This window comes from Strix aluco, chromosome 3 (genome assembly GCF_031877795.1).
Source record: "Strix aluco isolate bStrAlu1 chromosome 3, bStrAlu1.hap1, whole genome shotgun sequence".
NCBI classification, from domain to species: Eukaryota; Metazoa; Chordata; class Aves; order Strigiformes; family Strigidae; genus Strix; species Strix aluco.
Window position 1 is genome coordinate 6,688,125 of NC_133933.1, and position 19,956 is coordinate 6,708,080.

General features: G+C 38.3%; 1 protein-coding gene and 1 non-coding gene across 4 annotated transcripts in view; both read left to right on the forward strand.

The window, feature by feature from the left end:
- Positions 1-19,956, forward strand: part of MACROD2 (mono-ADP ribosylhydrolase 2) — a 901,283-nt gene that overhangs the window by 399,309 nt on the left and 482,018 nt on the right. The gene's annotated exons all lie outside the window — the stretch shown is intronic.
- On the forward strand, positions 8,594-8,783 carry LOC141921950 (U2 spliceosomal RNA). The gene has a single exon (XR_012622833.1). It is a non-coding gene; the product is annotated as a U2 spliceosomal RNA (small nuclear RNA).

Genomic DNA, 19,956 nt, shown 5'->3' on the forward strand with positions numbered 1-19,956 from the left:
ACCTTCACGTTCAGTTAAAAAAAACCCAACAGGTTAAACAGGTTTTTCAATTCAGCAGAAGTTACTGGATATAAGCACATAAACCAAATTTATTAGGTGAAGTGGAGTTACTGCTCAGAGATACGTGTGCCCCTGAAATAACATAGGTTAACTCTCTCCCCCCCCCCCCCCTTTTTTTTTTTTTTGAGTTCTTTAGCTGGTGACCAATTGACCAGCCATTCTGAAAGCAGATGGGAAAATCTGTTCAGATGCCTCTTTTTTTCTTTTTCTTCTTTTTTTTTTTTTTTTTTTTAAATCCTCAGGTTCTCACCTAATTACAAGGTGTATAGAGTGCCTGTGGCCTAATTCCTTTTACCCAAACAAACAACATCCATTCAGGAATCTGGGTGTTCCTTGCATGTTTTCCCAAGATGAATGAATCTCAAGTTTAGTTAGCAACAATACAATAAACCTAAATTTATATTTCTATGAACATATGAAAGGGAGCATAAAATAAATTCATACTTCTTACCATCTGTGCTTGGTACAAGCACTGATATAACAAAAAATTAGGTCCCAGTGTTTCATCAAAAGCAAAATTTTGTCATTGCTTATTACACAAAACCAAAGTATTTATCTTGCAAGTATTTGAAGTTTTATAGAGTCCATGTGCAGAAATTTCTGTCCTTTAATGCACATTATTAATTAATGCCTCTGGTTCATTTGGGATTTTTGTATATAGGAAACAATATTAATAGACTAATGTGTATGAATGTTTCCAAAGTGCCTGAAACAGTGTTTACTTAAGTGCAAATGTCCCATGGAAGTTTTGTAATGCCAGCATTTCAGCAGGAAGCCCAAGGTGAAATTTTATAAAGGATACTTAGGGTGTCTCAACTGATTAAATCACTATATAAAACATAATGTAAATGATAGAATTGTTTGAAAGTTACTACAGATAAATAATTTTTGTAATTTGTTGAAGTGTTATAAGATGCTAAATCGGAAAGGATTTAAAATGATGCAGGATGTGAGTGAACACGTTGTCACTGTGCTTAGCTGTGTCATTCTGCTGCACCATCTAATTTATCCGAGAACAGAATATATAAACAACTCCTTTGCGAAATGCCCTCAGTTTCATGGTTTCACTCTCTCTACTAGAGAAAATGTCTGGGTGTATACACAGACAGAGCATACTCTTTTTCTCAGGCATCTCAGAAGACAAAACTAGAGTACCTGTAATTTTTGATTACAATGGCCACTGTAATCTCTGTTATTAGCAGTTTGGCACCATCAAGAGCAGCTTTTGAAGCACTTCTGGTCATTCAGTGGAACGGAAACTCTTGGCTTGACAGAAGATTTCAGGGAAGCCCAGCAAGCCCTGTGGGAATTGGTTTAAAATCCCACATAACTGAAAGAAATGATCCCCTAGGTGTCATGTGTCCCTATAGCGAATTTAAGCGCACTTTTCGTTTGTCAATGAGATGAAAACGGAGCTGTTTCCTTGAGACAGTGGAAGAAAGCTGCCACACGGTGTAATAGTGTTTTACAAGAGAGCTTGGTGAAGGTGCTGCAGGAAGCAGGAGAGCACGCTGGTGTCTGTCACCTTCCTCCCCTCCACAACTGTACGTTAAATGTAGGCTGCTGGGGATGGGGGGCAGGCAGGTTTTAAAAGTGGGGAGAGCAAACAGCTGTCGCTGAGTTTATTCCCATTGTTCCTTCTGCGAAGCCAAGGGAAGCCTCTGGTAATTCCCCCCTGGCAAAAACGTTTGTCTAGTTTTTACTCCCTCGTGTGCTTTCCTCTGATATGTCGGGTAAAGTGAACGAGCGTAAAATTGAAGCAGGAACAGAAGAGGGGAGGAGAAAAAGAAGGACAAGTCCTAGAGAGGTAGTTATACAATGCTAGCCCTTAAAGCCTAGAAAAAAGCTGTTTAAAATTGCTGACTATGAAGCAAACATCGGCTGGGTCAGCTTTCCAGCATGACAGCAATATACATGTGACCAATAATTCAACCCGAGAGAAGTGGTGTTCAAGAATACAAATATCACGAATGCTCTGTTCTGCTTATGCACCCGAAATGCGATAACGTAAGCCTGGACTTCCCTGACAGCGCGCTGTCTCTCCCGTCCTCTCATTTGATGAGCGTCTTCCATGTGAAAGCGCAGCCTTTCTGATCCCATTAGAGAAGAGAGGCTCTGTCTCTGCGGCCCTTTTTGCAACCTGTGCACTCTGTGAACCATGCCGTGCATGGGGGATTTGTTAAGAGATGCATTGGGACTTAACATGTCACAGGCAGACTTGTTACGGATGAAACCCCGTTGACAGAAAGGATTAGCTGCAACTGAGAGATAAAAACAAGAAGTCATATTTTTACGGAAGATCGTGGTGCAAAATTTTGATTATTTATTGGGCAAGAAGATAGTCAGGGCTTTGTGTTATTAGAGATTCTGTACCCTAGGAAACTGGCAGTGAGTTCAGCCTGGTGCTGCCAAACTGTACTTCAGAATCTGAGGTTTCATATGAAAAAGGGGAAAAAAAGCAAAACAAACAGAAAACCCTCTATACCCTGCAGCTGCAGAGAAAATACTCAGAAACTCACTGTGACCAGAGTTGTGTTCTTGTCTTGAGTCAGCAATCAGCTTGAGGCAATACCTTTGAGAAGAGCGAACTGTGCTGGTCATTTCAATGCATGTGAGCTATGAAGCCTGATATGTTTACACAGCAGCTAGCTCATTTCTGTGCTTTTTTTTGTAAAAACCTCAATGTAATGCAGGCCGGTTTAGAATGTATTTTCTTGGGACAGGAGAAGAGAACCAGAAGGAAGGTGTATTATTTTTCATGTAAATTAGAATTAATGTTAAACTTCCCTTCCTCTCCTCTCCCCAGCCCCCAACCAAAAAAAAGAAAAAAAGAAAAGGAAAAAAAAAAAAAAAGCAAGCAACTTTTCAAATTGTGAAGAAACAGAGAAACAAGGGATATTTTCTTTGCCCACCGGAAAAAGCTTTAGTCATATCCGGACTCTTGAAAAAATCAAAACAAAACCCCCTTCTTCCCACTAACTCCTACATTCTCCTTAGTGCCATATGCCCCAAGTTACAATTATCCAGCTTTTCATACATTCCACTTCTGCTCTGACAGCTATACAATGTCCAACAGTCGCACAGAGTCAGAAGGCAAATCTGTGAAGCACAAAGTATAAAGAATTTGGTGACAGTTAAAAAAAACCTGTAGTGAATATGGAAGTAAATAACGTAAGTAAAACTGGATACTGATGGTGGGTTTTTTTCCTGTATGTCTGTCTAAACATCCTGCCTCAAATTTACCTACATAGTACTGTGAATTTCCCTTTTGGCATCAGCTCCACTGAATTTATGTTTAGCAGGCTGCAAAATACAGGGGATCTTGTACCTAGTGCTCCTGATCACCCTGAGGAACCTGTTAATAAGTGCAACGATTGTATGGTTATATGGCTTGCATCATGTTTGAGCATTGGAGCTCAACATTAGAAAAGCACTGTAATTGCTAATAATTAGTACTGGCTAAGCCTCACAAGGTTTACTTAAGAGTCCCCTCGTGTCAGATTCATATCCAAAGCGTATCTGAAGTATCTGAACCGTTTAAGGATCTGGGAGGTAATACTTTGTCATTGTGTAAGGCAGAAGACCTGTGTATAAAAGGGCAAGGGGATTGTGAAATAATTACTGGCTCTGCATTTAATTTGAGTCAATGAAAATGCCAGAATGATTGAAGTGTTTATGCTGAAGATCAAGGAGTTAGATTGGAATAGGGTAATCAAAACCAGGGACATCTTTCTTAAGTCTTTTAATATTTCTTAGGGAGGAGATAATGGAGGACTGTGAGAGTATGGCAGGGGAGTGTTGGAAGGAAAATCAGGATCAGAGGTCACACCTGTGTGAAGCGATGGTATGAAAATGACAAGTAGAAATAGAAATATGCTTCACTTGATGGTGATGAATGTGTTCCTTGACCTGAGGAGGAAGACTAGAGGTGGCTTTGCACTGTGGAGATGGTAATTTGATAGTGGCAGTTACAGGTGAAAAAGTTTGCTGTTAAAAATATGGTGGAAGAAATGACTGGTCTTAATTATGTACGGGTACTCATGCCCTTGGGCCTCGGTTGCCGGGATACCTGTGCTTTTCTGCAGCCACGGCTGTGACACTTTCAGTTTACCATTTTTCCATACTTTCAATATGATTCTCTCATCCCCGTTTTTGCCATCTGTTCCCAGTATGTCTTTTACTTTGTGTTTGTCTGTGCTTTGCTTATCTTCAGCGCTGGAGCATTCTGCACCACTCACCTGCCTCTTTCCTCTGGCACCACCAAACTGTTCAGCTGGCCTCGTAAAGTTGGTGAACGTTTGAGCAAGGCTCAGACAGTCAATATTGCTATACCTGGGACTGTACATAGAGTTTCCGTGACGTGGGAGGAGGGATCAGTCATATCTTGCTTACACATCTCTTGTATCCCAAGGGCAGGGAAGCATTTGCCAGCAGCCTATACTTTGCCTCTCTGCAAGCAATAAATGCCGAGAGTCTTGTCAGCTTTTTGCATACTAAGACAAAAGCATGTCATGGGCGGCTGACTGCTTCTGTTCAAACATGAAGCATGGATTTTGAGGTTAGTAGAGGTCTGTTTGCTTAAAAGAGGTTCTGATCGAGATGAATTATGAAAATGTCAATAAATACCACATTTTAAAAGGTAATAAGCTGACTATTAACGTTGAAGGCAGAGCTCCAGGCAAACATTAGCACCTGAACCACCTACCTTTGTGCACCTTCTTCCTCCACAGCACTCAGCATGAGTTGCTGTAGCAGCCCTGAACCCCAGACGGGAGTTCTTAAAGGCCCAAATAGTCAAAAATGCTTCACAGACACCATGATTATGGGTTTTGTTACTTTGTGTGTGGGTTTCAGTCATAACTGGCCATGCAAGTCCCTTATGCGTGTGTGACATCATTCCTTTTTTCAGCTAAAAATACCTATGACATTGCAGTTTAGCATAGTGCAGTTAATAGTACGTTTGGGCACCGCGATGCCAGGTTTTATTTTGTTTCAAAATACTGTGTATGGAAAATTGGGGAAAAAAAAAAGGTGAAATGCCATGTTTAGCATAGTTCTCTTCTTTTACAGTTCTGTGTAAAAATATACCAAAGATTTCTTCTGAAGAGTTAAGTTTAAAATAAATAATCTTTCATATGTCAGGTCAGGGTTTAATTGCTTGCCCACCTAGTCAGGAGTTAACTGCTACTTGCCGAGTTCCAATCTGCACGCTATCATAACACCAGTTTAGAGATTATCAACTCAACCCATTTGGGGAACACGCGTAGCCACAGATCTGCCCCCTTCCCCTTCACTGGACTTGAAGTCTGATTAGTGTTTAGACGTTGCTTTGAGATAGTGATAATGTGCCTTTTAATTAGCATCAATATTTCTAATCTTTTGGGAAATAATAATGTGCTTCTTTTTTACTCCTTGACTGTTGACAGATGGCCACTTATTAAACATCATTAAATGCCGATATCAATCATTTTTGTGCTTTTTAAAATATGCTCATCGTTTAAATGAAATTATTTATATAAGAGGAAGGTTTTTCACACCAAGTTGTGTAGACTGAGATGCAGTGCTGCAACAGCATTTGGTGGAGGCCTTGTTTTTTTAAAATGTTGTAAGTATAATCTCCGAGGCCTTGCTAACTTGTCATTTCAGTGTCTATGCTTATGTTAAAAGGGGCTCTTGTATGGAAGCAGCCCAAATGCTTTTGAGACAAAGCCGCTATTTAAACATTTAGAAACTTGAACTTTTGAGAAGCCTGTGCTTACATGCAGAAAACATTTCATGCATTTACACAGGAATTCATATTCTATGTGTTTTTGTGAATGCTGTGAGAAACTGAAGATGAATTCCTGTGTGTTGTTTGCAGCAACTCTTTATTTGACTTGATGCATTCTCGGCTAGAACCTCCAATTTGTTATTTGTGAAACTTTGTTTAATGGGTACAATTACGATCTGCTTTGTGTCCTTGCTCATCTTAATAGCAGTATTAATTTGCAGGAAGGGACAAAAATTATCTTGCGGAGTTATCAAGCGGTGTTTAGGCTTTCTGAATGCTAATTAATTCAGAGCTCAAATGCTGTACCTGCTGCTTAAAAGGCTGGCAGCTTGTATTCATCACCTGAGTGACAGCTGTTCCTAGCCTTTTTTACTCTTAAAAAGAGTGGGGGAGATTAACTCCTTCCATGCTGATGATTGCCATATTGAAGTAACAATTGTTATGTTCAAAATTTAAATTTGCAAAATTTTGTCTTTAACAGGTTTGCTGATTTGACAGTATATTAGAGAAAGGATTGGTGACAGTATATTGTTAAGAGAAATTGCTAAACATTTCTCCAATACGCTGTTATTCTGGGCAGAAAAAAAAAAAGTCTGTCTGACATTTGATGTCAGAACCAGATCCTCCATGTAAGCTGGAAGAGAAAGAATTAAAATAATTCTAAGTCAGATCTGAACATTTATAGTGAGTGTGGATTCTGAAGAATTTTTCTCTTGGAGTCAAATCCTTTTTTTAATATTTATTCTCAAGGAAAATATTTATTAGTTGCAATTCAATTAAATGCTCACTTAAGCCATTTAAATGTCACACAAAATAGTAAAGAACAGTTTTATATGCTGCACTCAAAGATCATTGAGTTGCTATTTGCTAAACTAAACTCCTCCGCACTAGGAAGAAATGATAGTTCTTGGTGGTAAAAAAGGGGATTTAAAAGCATGCAGGTAATTTAATTTAATTTAATCCGAGAAGGAGTATAATCTGGTATAATGCAGATGTTCATACGCAGGTTTGAGAGGATTACAGAGTTTGCCTGAATGACTGAGGAAGTGAGATACTAATATTGGATTACATTCCTTCTTTTTCACAGAGGAACAGATAGCTAAAATATATATGTTAACTCCATCTCTCCATTCCCTCCTCCCCCCAGTGAAAACATTTTAATTACACTACATTTTCTTCTTGGAGGAAACATAAGACAAATCAATTGTTGTCTCCTGTCAAAGAGTATTGCTGAACTACTGATACCAAACAAAATTCCACAAAAGCCTCCAGTTAGTATTTCAGGGTAAATTCAGTGTTTTTTTCCCTTTCCTACTTTAAAGACCTGTAAAGTCTGGTATGTGTTTTGCTATGTATTTCAGAAATACGGATGTACAGTAGACATGTCATAATAATTATAAAATTTTCATTTGCCTTTTAGAGGCCCTGTGTCTTTAGGGAAACTCAGGGTGGACTTGACTAATGCCTCTGGGCTTTGATTCTGCTCACATCGATTTTTACGCATTCTGATTCAGTAAATCTCATTAAGCACATGTTTAACTTCCAGTATTCACTGAAAGTTCTGTTGACTTCAATAGCAAATTAAGCACATGCTTAAATGTTGTTCAGAGCCTTAGGGAAAGGTGATTAAACTAAAGAACAAAGCTATGCTATTAAAATATTTTAACTCATTAAAACCCGGTAGATTTGCTGATACTGATTCACTGAATACTCTGTATTGAAAGTAAAACAATTAACCTTATAGTTGGCTGGCTCTCTTGTGCAGCTTGGAACACCAACATCAGTGTATTAGCTGGGTGTTTCTGCTGTGACAATACATTTCCTTTTACTTTAGACCTACTGTTCTATTCCTATAAATGATTAGTGATTATAATGAGTGATTGGAAATATAATGGGAAATAAAAAGGTTTCCAAGCTCGTTTAGAAAGCATTCTTGAAAATGGAAATAATTTTTAAGAAATTGTTGTCTTGTTCCAAGTTACTCAAATGTCTTTTGTTATTACTCATTATCTTCAAAAGACATTTTTAGTTTCCACACACAGGGATGATTTTTTGAAGCTTTAGCAGTATTGTCTTAGTGTTCTTTGTGTGTGGACATCTTCTGTGTTACTTTATTGTGGAGCTTGATACAGAGTAATTAAAAATCATGCTTTGACAAAACTGAGATATAGCCTTTGAATTAGTGTGTAAGATGCTCTAATGAGTCCACCAAGCATTAAGAAAATGCACTGCAGTATGTAGTTCTGTCCTTAGTACGTTATTTATCAAAAAGGTCCCTTGACTTCTTAGAATTTTGTGAAATATTTGCTGCAGGGGAGACGTGTCTTTCTCTAATCCATGGCAGAAGGTTCTAAAATAACTCCGTAATGATTCAGAAACCAGCAGATTGCTTAAGTGTCTGGGGCAGGGATTAGGGGGGCAGCAGGAAGTTACAGGGAAGGTTGTTGGGTATTTTTTCTTTATTGAGTTTACCACAGAGGAAATAATCAGACCAAGACTGGAATATTTTGGGAGGCTGGACATAGCATCGTTAGCTTCCCAAGTTCCTGTCCTGGAACAGTTACTGTTTGTGCAAAATCATGAACTCATTGAAATCCTGGAGTGAGTTATTTGGGGTCTGTAGTCTGTCTGCAGCTTCTTGAAATAAATTTGAGTGATAAAGCTACATAATTATTGCTACTGCGGTGTTAAAATCTTGCGATGATTCAGTCTCAGTGTGCTCACTGAGTCAGACCAAGAAACCATTGAGTCTGCTGATTCGTGTTTGCTTCTTGACCTTTTGGCAAAGATCAAGTGTAGCATATGTTTTTATCAGTTTAATATCTGTTATGTCCTCAACTTGAGGATTTTATATTAAATGAGTTTGGGGACTGGGAAATGTACTAGGAGCTTACGCCATCCTCTCCATGCATGAAGCTGGCTATTGCTGTGTTTCTAGAATGGTGTGGGGAAAAAAAAAAAAGCAAAAAAAAAAAGGCAACAAGTCCCCTAATGACCATAAATGAGTGCAAAGGGAAGAGCAGGAACAGAGCAAGCATAGATTATGCTTCTCTAAAGTATTCTCTTAATCTCCACCTCTTTTCAACTCAGGGGTTTTCCTAAGCCTCAGTAAAACCCCTGTAAAAATAAAATAAAATAGCACTTCTGATTGCATTTTAATCTTGTTTTCACTGTCTTCTCAATCCATATTAATATCCATTTTGTAATGTCCAGTATTGTAACATCAGATTATCACCTTCAGGACTAGGCACTGCTTTGTATTTACCAGATACAGTGAGCCTACACTGTCTCATCCTTGTTGAAGAGCAAGTTATTCATCACAGTTGCTGTTTATTTTCACTGACCAGTCTTACAGGTGCCGTTTCTCTGAAAAATGAGATAAAATAGCAATCAGAAATAACCACAAAATCCAAAAGAGAAGAAAAATATTACCTCACAGTGAAATGGTACATACAGGATTTGATTTGGTTTGGTTAAAGACCATTGGAAAGAAATAGATGCAATCAATATCTCTGAGGAAACACAACTGTCACAAGTGTTTAAAATAGACTGAGAAATATGCCAAAAACTATGGAGAATTGGTGTTCCCTTGAACGTTTTTGATTGATTAAATACCAGCTTATCCCATTTTATAAACTGTTCATACATGTCGCAATCAGTGGGTGGCTAACAAAAGCTGGTTTTATTTGGCCTGTGACATAGTTACTGCTGAGGTCTATGTAATGCAGCAGGCGACGACAAGCATGGTTTATGACATCTTTTGAAACAGAATCAAGCCACTAAAGGCCGAGTTGATGTGACAGGGTGAAAACTGGAAATTGTATTAGAAGCAAAACGAATACAGTTCAGATAGAGAGCGATCAGAATAATTTCTAGATGACATAAGAATTTGACCCTTCGAAGATTTCTTACTAAGTATGTGAGGTAATACAGAAGGGAAGAACCAGTGTCATTATAAATCAGTGTCCTTGAGTTAAGCCTCATTACCAAGACACCTTCTTTTTTTGAAGTATTTGGCCTGCCATGGTTAATAAAAAGAAAGTTAATCTGGTGTGGCATTTTTGGTGGTAGCTCAGTGCATTACCAAATTAATTGCAATAAGATAAAATAATAGTTTCCAAAAAACTCCAGACTTCCTGCTGCTTGAATTTTGAATCGGTTGATGATTTCTTAGTCATTATTTATGGCCTCAGTATTTAAATTAGGACATGTTAAATAAAGCTGATGGTTGGGGGGGGGTGGGGGTGTGTGGATTAAGTGTTTGTAACTATTTTAATGTTGCTATTTAATGGAAAATACAATATTTTGATTCTTTAAAATTTCTGTTTAGAACCAAAAATTACTTTCTACAAGATAGAAATCTACTGCAGTGAAATACCATCTTATTACTATGCGTGCTACGATGCTTACAGGTTATTGTCAATATACAGTGTCTACTGGCAAGGAAGCTTTTGTTTGTCATGGGAACAAAATGATTGCTCCTCATTTTTCTTGACTGCTGAGTTCTTTAAGCGAAAAACATTTTGATCCCGGAATAAATATTGATTCTCTCTTTTCTCTCTCTGAGAAAATTAATTTAGTGGGAGTTATATTCACACAGGTGAGGTAAGGGCAGCTCAGGACCCCACAGCCTACTTAAACCTGTGACACAGGCCAGCCTTCAAGAAGTGTCTTCGTTACCCCTAGGTCAGCACATATATGCTAGTTCTTTTGAAGAGTGTCTCGTGGGGCAGAGCAAGGGAGGATTCAAGGATCACTCATCTGTAGCAATAGGACTGCAGACTTTCTCTTTTCTAGCTAAAAAGTGGTAGAACTTATGTGCTTTCATTCCTCTCCACCTTCCCCCCTGCTGAGTGGTTCTGTAGCCTAAAACCAGGTGAAAACCTCAGTGAAACCAAGGGCACTAATGCATTTTGCCTTCCAGAGGCAGCCTTTGGAAAAACATAAAGATCTGCATTTTGCCGTGCTGATTTTTAGCACGCAGAAATCCTTTTCACGGTACACTGAGGGGAAAGCGGAGAGGTTGGCAGTAGCCAAGTCTTCCCTTTGTAAATAGGCTGAAAACGTGGAAGAGAGACTGCAGAGTGTTGAGATAATTCATAGGAATATGTTTACAAAACTGACCATCATTTGCTATGGCCACTCTTCAGCTGACAGGGGACACGCTCATCCTTGGAGTGTGGCTCAGTGGCGTATTCTTGATACACAAATTGAAAGAATAGGCAAGAGCAGTGGGAAGAGTTGGACAGATTTCTTTTAAAGAATTGCACGCTTCCACTTCATTCTCTTCGCAGCTCTCTTAAGAAGACACTGTTGTGAGAAACATCTGAACCTTTGCAGATGACTACGTGTGCCTGCTGCTATCATGATGTTTGATATCAGTCTGTGTCCGTGTGCATCTCTGTCAGGTGCAAAGCATAAACCCCTCTTACTGTAGAAATTCTGTTATGCAAGTGTGAAATTGCCACTGCCCCAACTTAAAAATTACCTTTCATTAGTCAATTAACAATTAGGCCAGATTGCTGGGTTCCTTTTAGAGAGTGATACCTATGGTGTCTTGATTTCATCGCTATAAAAGGAACAATTAGCATTCTAACAAATTAGTTTAGTGGAATTTATTGCAACATGATGAGCTTTGGTATTTGTAGTTTGTGTGAGCTTCTGACATGCTGAATCACTGGATATTATTATGAAACTATTTTTTTTTTAATGTTTATGTGCTGTACACTAGTCTTTGTATTGTAGCATTGGCCATTTCCTTAGTAAAATGTTTTGAAGAGCTGAAGAAAAATGATAAGGATTGTACATCTCCAGCACAATGTTAACTGTACATCTCCAGCACAATGTTATCGTGCTTTTGTTCCAGAGTCAGTAGTATTGAATTAATGTTGAATTCATGTTTCATTTCATTTTTTATTTTTTGACTCCTCATATTATTTTTTTTAAAAACCTCCACCGCAATGAAAAACAAACAAAAATGAGCTAACGTATAAATATCACTCACTCACTTCTTCTGTGCCTCAGACAGCATAATCCTGCCATTGACTTTCTGAAAACAATTAGGATTGTTTGAGAAGGTTTTAAGCTAAAAAGGGGACTTTCATGTGGCCTGTATTATCTCTCCTCAAGGGAATGCGTTTTGTTAAAGTGATGATTTATGAGATTCAGTACTAATGTCAAACTTTGTTCTGCTGTGTGAAGTAACATAATTAAAACACCGAAATAGCAGAACACAAGCAGTGGAACGTTGTTGAACTTGTAGATATTTCCACATAGGTGATTTAAAATTTGATGGAACAGTGATATGAGTGTTTGAGGCATGTCCGTGTGAGATGTAAGAAAAATAAGCCTTAAGCAACTTAGCTATTTCCCTCAGAAGGATTTTATCCAGAGAGGAAGATGCAATATTTATGTGCAATAGCAGCTGGGTATTTTTAGAATTATTTTAAATTCCTTTATAGTGAGTATCTGCATGATTAGAGAATAGATACAAATCAGATAAGGTAACAGTTTGTCCCATTTGTGTGAAGTGGTCTTCCCGGATAAAATTACAATTTATTTCCTTCTAAATGCGCTATTCATTTGGGAGCAAATTAATTAAGGCTGATCTGATAAGTATCTGCTGTTGTTCTGCAGTCATGACATGGCAAGACTCTATGTATCTACATGCAAAACTCATTCATACATCAAGAAAATAAATACACTCCCTGTGCCTATTGTTTCTAGAGCTGTTACACGATACTTTAAATAAATTACTTAATCCCATGTTCAAAATACCCAAAGGTATAGTATTTTATTATTGTTATTATTAACTTAGATTGCATTAACGTAACAGCTCTTTCCTCATTTGAAAGCCTTTTCTCAGGAGACAGGAAGGTGGTCTCTGTGCACTGTGCCCTATCTGTTTTACTACCTTATCCATGCTATCACTTGAACAAATAAAGATGGATATAATGTAAATTAAGCATCCTAAAATGACTCTTAGTTCGGGGTTCCCTCAGAGACCTTCACTGATGGGGAGGACAGATTTGGAGGTTTTATCAGTGGGATCATGATGTGGATTACTTAGTCTGTACATGTTGGAAAACTGGGCAGTTTCCTTGTTTCTCTTTGAGGGGAGATCAAAAATTCATGCAGCAAAAATGTTAAGGCTGTCAGTGTTTGAAACAGTCAGTTAAGATAACAGAGAACTGCAGACGAGCTTTCCATTGAGTTGTAGAAGGTTGTTGACTTGATGTCTACCATGTGTTTAAACACAGTTGCTTTCTAGGCTTATTCCAGTCATTCTGTGTCATCTTCTGTTGAATTATTTTTCTGCCTGAGAATTAAGCTAATTGCATAATGGTTTCATACAAGAATATTGAATGTAAAGGTATGTGTTTCTACATGTTCTTTTGCATGAATTCTCTACAATACTATCTCAATGAGATGGATGGAAAATCAAGTCCTGAATCTTTTAAAAAACTTTAGAATGCTCTCTTCAAGCGGATGTTATGAGGAATTAATATAGCCGGAGCTTAATCATAAACTTTTCCCTTTCCTGACAGTACTGACATTTACTTGTTTCTAGACAAACAGATGAATCATAGCTAATGAGTTGTTTTGATCATTTATGGTGTTAATGCAAAACCAAGGCTCATATATTTTGACCCTATACCTCTGAATTAAGTGTAAAAGACTGAAAGCCTAAAAGCTGATGTTTTGCAAAGACTACAAACTGCTCTAAAAGTTGCTCCATTCAGTAGGCTTCAGCCTGGGGTAACAAACCACTGGCAAGCCACGGATGACTGCATGCGGAGGGAGTCTGCAGGGCAATCCATCATCCAGTGGACATTTGCTGGCACGGAGCACTGGAAGCTGAATATTTAGTAACGCTCTTTTTTTTTCACGTGAAGCTTTACCTATGGCTCTTGCTGTGAGTGAAATTGAGTGGTAGGCTGTGATCCCAGAGAGGCTGATTCACAGCAGGCTTTTTAGTTAGAGGGTTTCACAGCACTATGTCTGTACTTACTGTCTGCTTGATTGTCCAAATATCGTCCATTAGAGCAAGAAAAGGAAATGTGGGTATGTGAAAGAGGAAAAGAGAATTGAACAGGGAGATGCTAAATATAGAAAATAAAAAGGGAAACCGTGACCAGATTGAAGTTAAGAATACTTACCTGTTCCAGTTTTAGCATCCCTGTATTTTTATATGAAGAGTGATGTAAAGGAGTATGGTGTTTCAAAGCATGGGGATTTGCACCTGCGACATTGTTGGATACTGGAACAAGCTTTTGGTTCTGAAGTTGGCTTCCAATAGTCAGTTTGGGAAGCAGATATTAAGTATTTCTCTGGGGAGCAATATTAGATTTTGTATGTAATTCAGCTAAGGTAGCAAATTTAGTCCTTGAACCTTAATGTTTCTGCGATTTTAAAAATATTTTGCTGTTTGTAGAGCTTTTTTTTCAAAAAAAGTGACTATCTAACCCAAAGGCCATGTACAAGCCTTCAAGTTTAACCTTTTCATTTTACTTGACACTCTAGAAGATGATAAGGGGGGAATGCTGTCAGAGAGCTTACACAGAGGATGGAGAGTGGTGGTGGTGAAGGGGGTAATGACTTCAGCTCTGATTTTCTTCCTCCTGCTGCAACAAGGCATCTGTATTCTCTGCTGGGTGCAACCAGCCTGCAGGAAGCTTTCGTTCCTGCAAACCACAAGTAAGTCAGCAGATCATCTGGGAAATTAAAGAGACATCAGAGCTGGACTTGTGATGACCTGTTTAAAAAAAGAAAGAGTGTGGACGGACGGTGAAGGGGAATGATGGGAAGAACGTGAGGAAGGGCTTAGGTATGCTTCCATCTGCAGTGTTGTAAAGATAATACTGCTGTGGTATCAGGTGCTGTGAGCTGCCGGCCAGCCGTAGCAACAGATCTTTGTCTTCCATTTCACATACAAAGGGGAGAGCTCAGTCAAAAATCACTTGCGGCTGGCTGGCACTTCAAGGGGTTCACTGACAGTAGTGTAGGAATAAGACTGGATATTTCTAGGCTGAGATTAGCTGAAGTCTTCTCTTACCGTGTAATGGCTTATTATACCACAGTATTCAGGCAAACGTGTATAGTGTGTGTCAATTATTTTGTCTAGTAATCAGACTCTTCATTTTGTGCTGCAGAAACAAATGCCTTTTTCAATTGCTTTAATATGCTACAATCTTTAAATTAGATGGTCTACAGGCAGTATATAAACAGCACTCCAATATTATTTCTGAAAATGAATAGCACGTGTGATGCCCACACTCATCTACAAGAGAAACTGCAGAGCGACATAGGTTCTTGTTATTTGCTTCCATATGAACAGCTCTGAGTAAGTGTCCGTTCCCAAGAAATACACATTTGCTGGATTCTGGCTCGGGGAAGGCTATGTGTCTGTTTGACATGCTCTCAGTGGAGAATTGCTTATCCATGCCTGATCCTGACTGGTTTCACCTTCCAAAAGAAACTAGCATAGGTCAAAAGTTGGCAAGATGGATTGAAAAGTGTTTCCAGCTGATGGAAATGCTTTTGGTATCCAAGTGGGGGAATTTGAAATCTAATCTATTCTCAATGGAAAAGAGCAAATAGCCCATGTTTCAACATGAACAAGCTATTCCAGTATCTAAAGTGCTGACAGACATGAGTTTTTCAAACAACAAGAGATGCGAATCAACTACTTTTGCATGAAAGGTACAAAGTATCTTCTTTAATGGACTGTGGTGTGCCAAAAGAACTTCTTGTTTACCAGTTCACTGCAGTGCTAATAGCCTCACCTGTAGGTGAATGTCTCCAGACTCCCCTTCCTCCTCCAGTTCTTACCTTCAGTGATTTTGGCATTCCTAATTTCTCATTTCTTTCCCTTTCTAATTTCTTAATATTTTCCCTTCTGTAGTTGAACCTTTCCCTCCCTTATTTGAATATTCATAATTTCAATTTTTTCCTATTTTCTCATCTGAATTTCTTTTTCCTGTTTACTTTTCTCACTCTTGCCTGTTTGCCATGTTTAGGTTCTTCCATATGCCATTTCTTCACAAGAACACTTTGAGGGAAATGCACGTTCTCAGTTGTTACCTGTTCATCTACGTGAAAAAGCAGGTGCTGTGAGTTTAGGATGTGAGGAACATGTCTTACTGGACAAAGATTATTTTATTCCTCCTTGATTTTCTTAGCAGCTTTTCTTTGCCCTCCATGCCTTCCATCTGTCTCTAAGCAGAGTATAAGGCAAAGTGAGGGCCAAGTGTCTGTTAAGTTTCCTGTTGAAATGCAGAGTAATGATAAGGACGTGAGTCAGACACTGAGTAAACACTGGGCACAACAGCATAGAAGTACTTTACATATATTTCTTTATTATAATTTTCCTTTTTTACATTCCGTTGTTTGTCCTTCTTTTTTTCTCTTTGTGCATATCCTAGCTCGTGTGTACAACTAATCGACGCATCATAGGAGATCTTTATTCAAACATGGTTACCTTTTCACTTGCCTGGAACAGGGAGCTCCTTAGGTATAGGAATTGTACCAGGAGTGCCAAGCTGCCCTTCATGGCTTTGCGTGGCTAATGAAACCTCTTGTTTTATCCGTACCTCCCCCACCCTCCCACTGCCCTTTGCATATCACAGATTTCTTAGTCAAACTGGTATGTGCAAATTTCTAGTGTAAATTCAGAACTAAACAAGGCGAGGAGCCCTTACAGTTGTTTTGGTAAGACCTTCAAAAGCAGTTTCAGAATTTAATTCCTCCTGACAAAGGCAATCAGCAAAGATAGATTTCTGTAGTACAGAAGCAATCTTCATTGACTGTCCTGGGCAAATCTCCTACTACCGACTCACTACTGAGATTAAGTGGAATTCCTAACAAATCTTGTTACAATGGGTCAAGTACTGTCTCCCTAGTTGTACTTATTTGTTGCAAGCCTCAGTAGAGGTTTATTTTAATGCAGCCATTTTATGGTGCTTGGAGGATCTTCATACTCTGCATTGCTGCTACTATAGATAATGGATGACCACTTGGTTAATGTTTGACGGCAGTTACAGTACACATCTCCCAAAGTTAAGTGTCCTTATGTCTTTATACGAGAACTGACCTTCAGGGACAGTAAACATATTGTTTGGCAACAAGTTAATTACCAACTTTATCTTCCAAAAACATTCATGTCATGGGTGGGATAATTAAGATGTCCTTGCAAGTGAAAAAAGTTCCTGAGTTATTGTAATGTTCCGAAGTAGATGTTAGAAACCGAGGTCACAACAGTATTACAGGAGCTGTGTACTCATGTTATTTTGACTAAATAATTCTCCTCGTCAGACTATAAAAATGAAAGATGGACTTAACTGATATGTATGGCAATATATTCTGTAATTCTGTGAAAAAAACAAAGGGGTTTGGGTCATGCAGGGGTGTGATGGGCAAGCAGAGCTGATTGTATTTGATTTACTGGGGGATTGATTGCTAAGGTTTATTTTGTTTTTCTCCCCTTTCCTCCTTTTAAAGCCTGTATCTTTTGTTAAATGATTAGGACCATGTTGGCCCTTTATAATTTTATAATGTGAACTTCATGGTGATAAATAGCTATTTATTTGCAATTGAATTAGGCTATGAATTTAAATATGACAGAAACAGATGTACCAGTGATTACCTTCAATGCATTGCTCAGGGGATCCAAGTTTAACATAGTATAAATACCTTCCAGAAATGTTATTTCTGAAATGGAGCAGTGCAACTATTGAAGAGTATTATAGAGAAGTTAATGAGTTGTGTGGTACATGAATATCCTCCAGACTGATGTATCTCAGATACAATGTGTTTTCTTTTGGTTTTTTTTTTCCTGGAAGAATTCGGGGAGGGGGAAAAGGAGTGTCCACTGGTGAGATCTGAAATTCTGCTTCTGGAGTGTTGGATCTCTAAGCTGGAAGCACGTCGTTTGGGTGAAGTTAGGAAGTGTTTTTTTTTTCACAACGTACATTCAAAAGAGGATGCAGAGCATTTCCAAATACGGAGCCCCTAGAGGGACGCACTGCAGCGCAGTTTTGTGGGTGCCACTTAAATGAAAGTCCTTGTGGGCTGGCTGAATTATGACATGATGCAGCAGGTTAACTACCCCAGCATGCCTTTGTATTAATGTGAAACTAAGAATGAATACACACATTAATGTAATTTAAAAATTTGTAATATCTGAAAAAATCCTGGACTCTGCACATGTTCTCTTTCTCAAAACTTGATTCAGGAGATTGATAGCTCTATTAATCAGATAATTCTGGGCTGTTTTCAGTTCCAGTTTTTCTGTTTGGAAACAGGTTCCAGCAGAAATAAGCCATTCCTTTTTTAATGCACAGTACAATATTTGACAGTTAAGTAACTTTAGAATGAGTTTTATTTCCTTCAGTGGAAGTTGTTTAAAATTAACAAAACATTCCCCAAGTATAGCCACCATGCATGGCAACTGATTAGTCATATCTTGCTAAAATGTAGCCGGAGTACGAATGATTGAAACATATACTTTGAGACATCTTTCTGTGTATCTGTTTGTGGTTAGAATGATAATATTTAAGCATCCCAAGATTAGAGAATGATAGGAATATGGTGTCTAAGCACAAAGACTGAGATTGGTGGAACTATGTCATTCATGTCTAATGCAGGACTGTTAACACACCCGTATCTAATTGAGACAGTAATACAGAACGTGTCCAGGCTGTGGTTATACAAAGTGCAAGGCAGTAGAGTAACACCTTCAGAATGGTTCATTTTGAGGCTGTCTCGGTGACTGTCTTGAAAGTTCAATCCCTGTATCTTTGCACTTATGAAAATGTTGTCCACAGATACTTGGGCATGGTGTGCTCAAGAAGAGTCAGATAATCTCTTCCAGATTTCTTCGTTATTAAATGGCACCGGAATGTGATTTTTACTGTGCAAATCAGTTAAGGGGTACCATATTGTGAAATTCATCTCCAGCCCTAACCGGAAAGCTAGTTCATATTTGTTTTACCTTCTGCAGCACGTGAGACTTGAGTAAGTCAGTTGATCTCTCAGTCAGGATGTGGTATATCTTAAAATGAAGTTATTAGTGAACATCGCATGCACCATGTAACATTTTTATTTTCAAGTAAACTAGATAGGTCTTGGTGAGCAAGCTTTTGAATTTTGCATGTTTTAACTTTCTTAATATGTGGTTTCCTCTTTGATTTCTTTTTTTGGAAACTTCATAGCTTATTTTCAAGTTGTCTTTGTTGTTTATCAGGTTTACTTGTGTATTCTACTCAATGTAATATGGCTGTGTTGAATTTCATCTGAGATGATTTTTTTCTGCATAACTGTGTGCAAATAAGTGTTCTGATGATCCCTTTCTTTTTAAATCAACCAGTTTAATACTTGCTTCTGTCACTGTTACATGGAGATGAGAGACTTGACCTATTTTTAAAAATGAGCTCTTTAGCTTTGTTAGCTACAGGAAAAGAGAGCTTTAGAATTTATTTTTAATTAGGCTGTTGCCATTAGGATTTGCTGGGGCACGCGTAGATGATGTTTTCCTTTTAATTGTTATCTTTTGCAATGGATCTTAGTGGAATTATTTTCTTCTCGTAACCCCCTAGTGCTTCCTAACCTTGTTAGCACTCTTCAGCGTTTGACTTTGACCTGCTGTGTAGGCTTCAGCTTCGTTGCATAAAAATTGCTTGGATGCTGCTAGAATGTATAGATTATTCCATTTCACGTGCATTCAAGCAATAGGCATAAAAGTTGATTCATATATGATTACAATTATTTCTAATGTGACATTTACCCCAGAACTATATTAAGTTGTTAGCCCTGGAAGAAAAGAAGTATGTTGTTAATGCTATTCTGTATTCAATGGCTTTGATGGTACTTGCTGCAGATATTTCAGATTCTTGTCAAAACTTCATTATCAGTGATAATATGCTAATGCAGTAAGTTGACATAGGGGTTGACTGAATGACTATTGCAATATATAATTAGGTTGGAGTAGTATGATACATTTCTACTGATCCTACAGAGCCTTTAACTGAAATCTGTGAGTCTGAATTCCCTTGCTGCCTTGTTACCATGCCCAGAGCGACTGCTACCATTTTTTTTAGGATTCTTGCAGGGGGGTGTGCATACTTTAA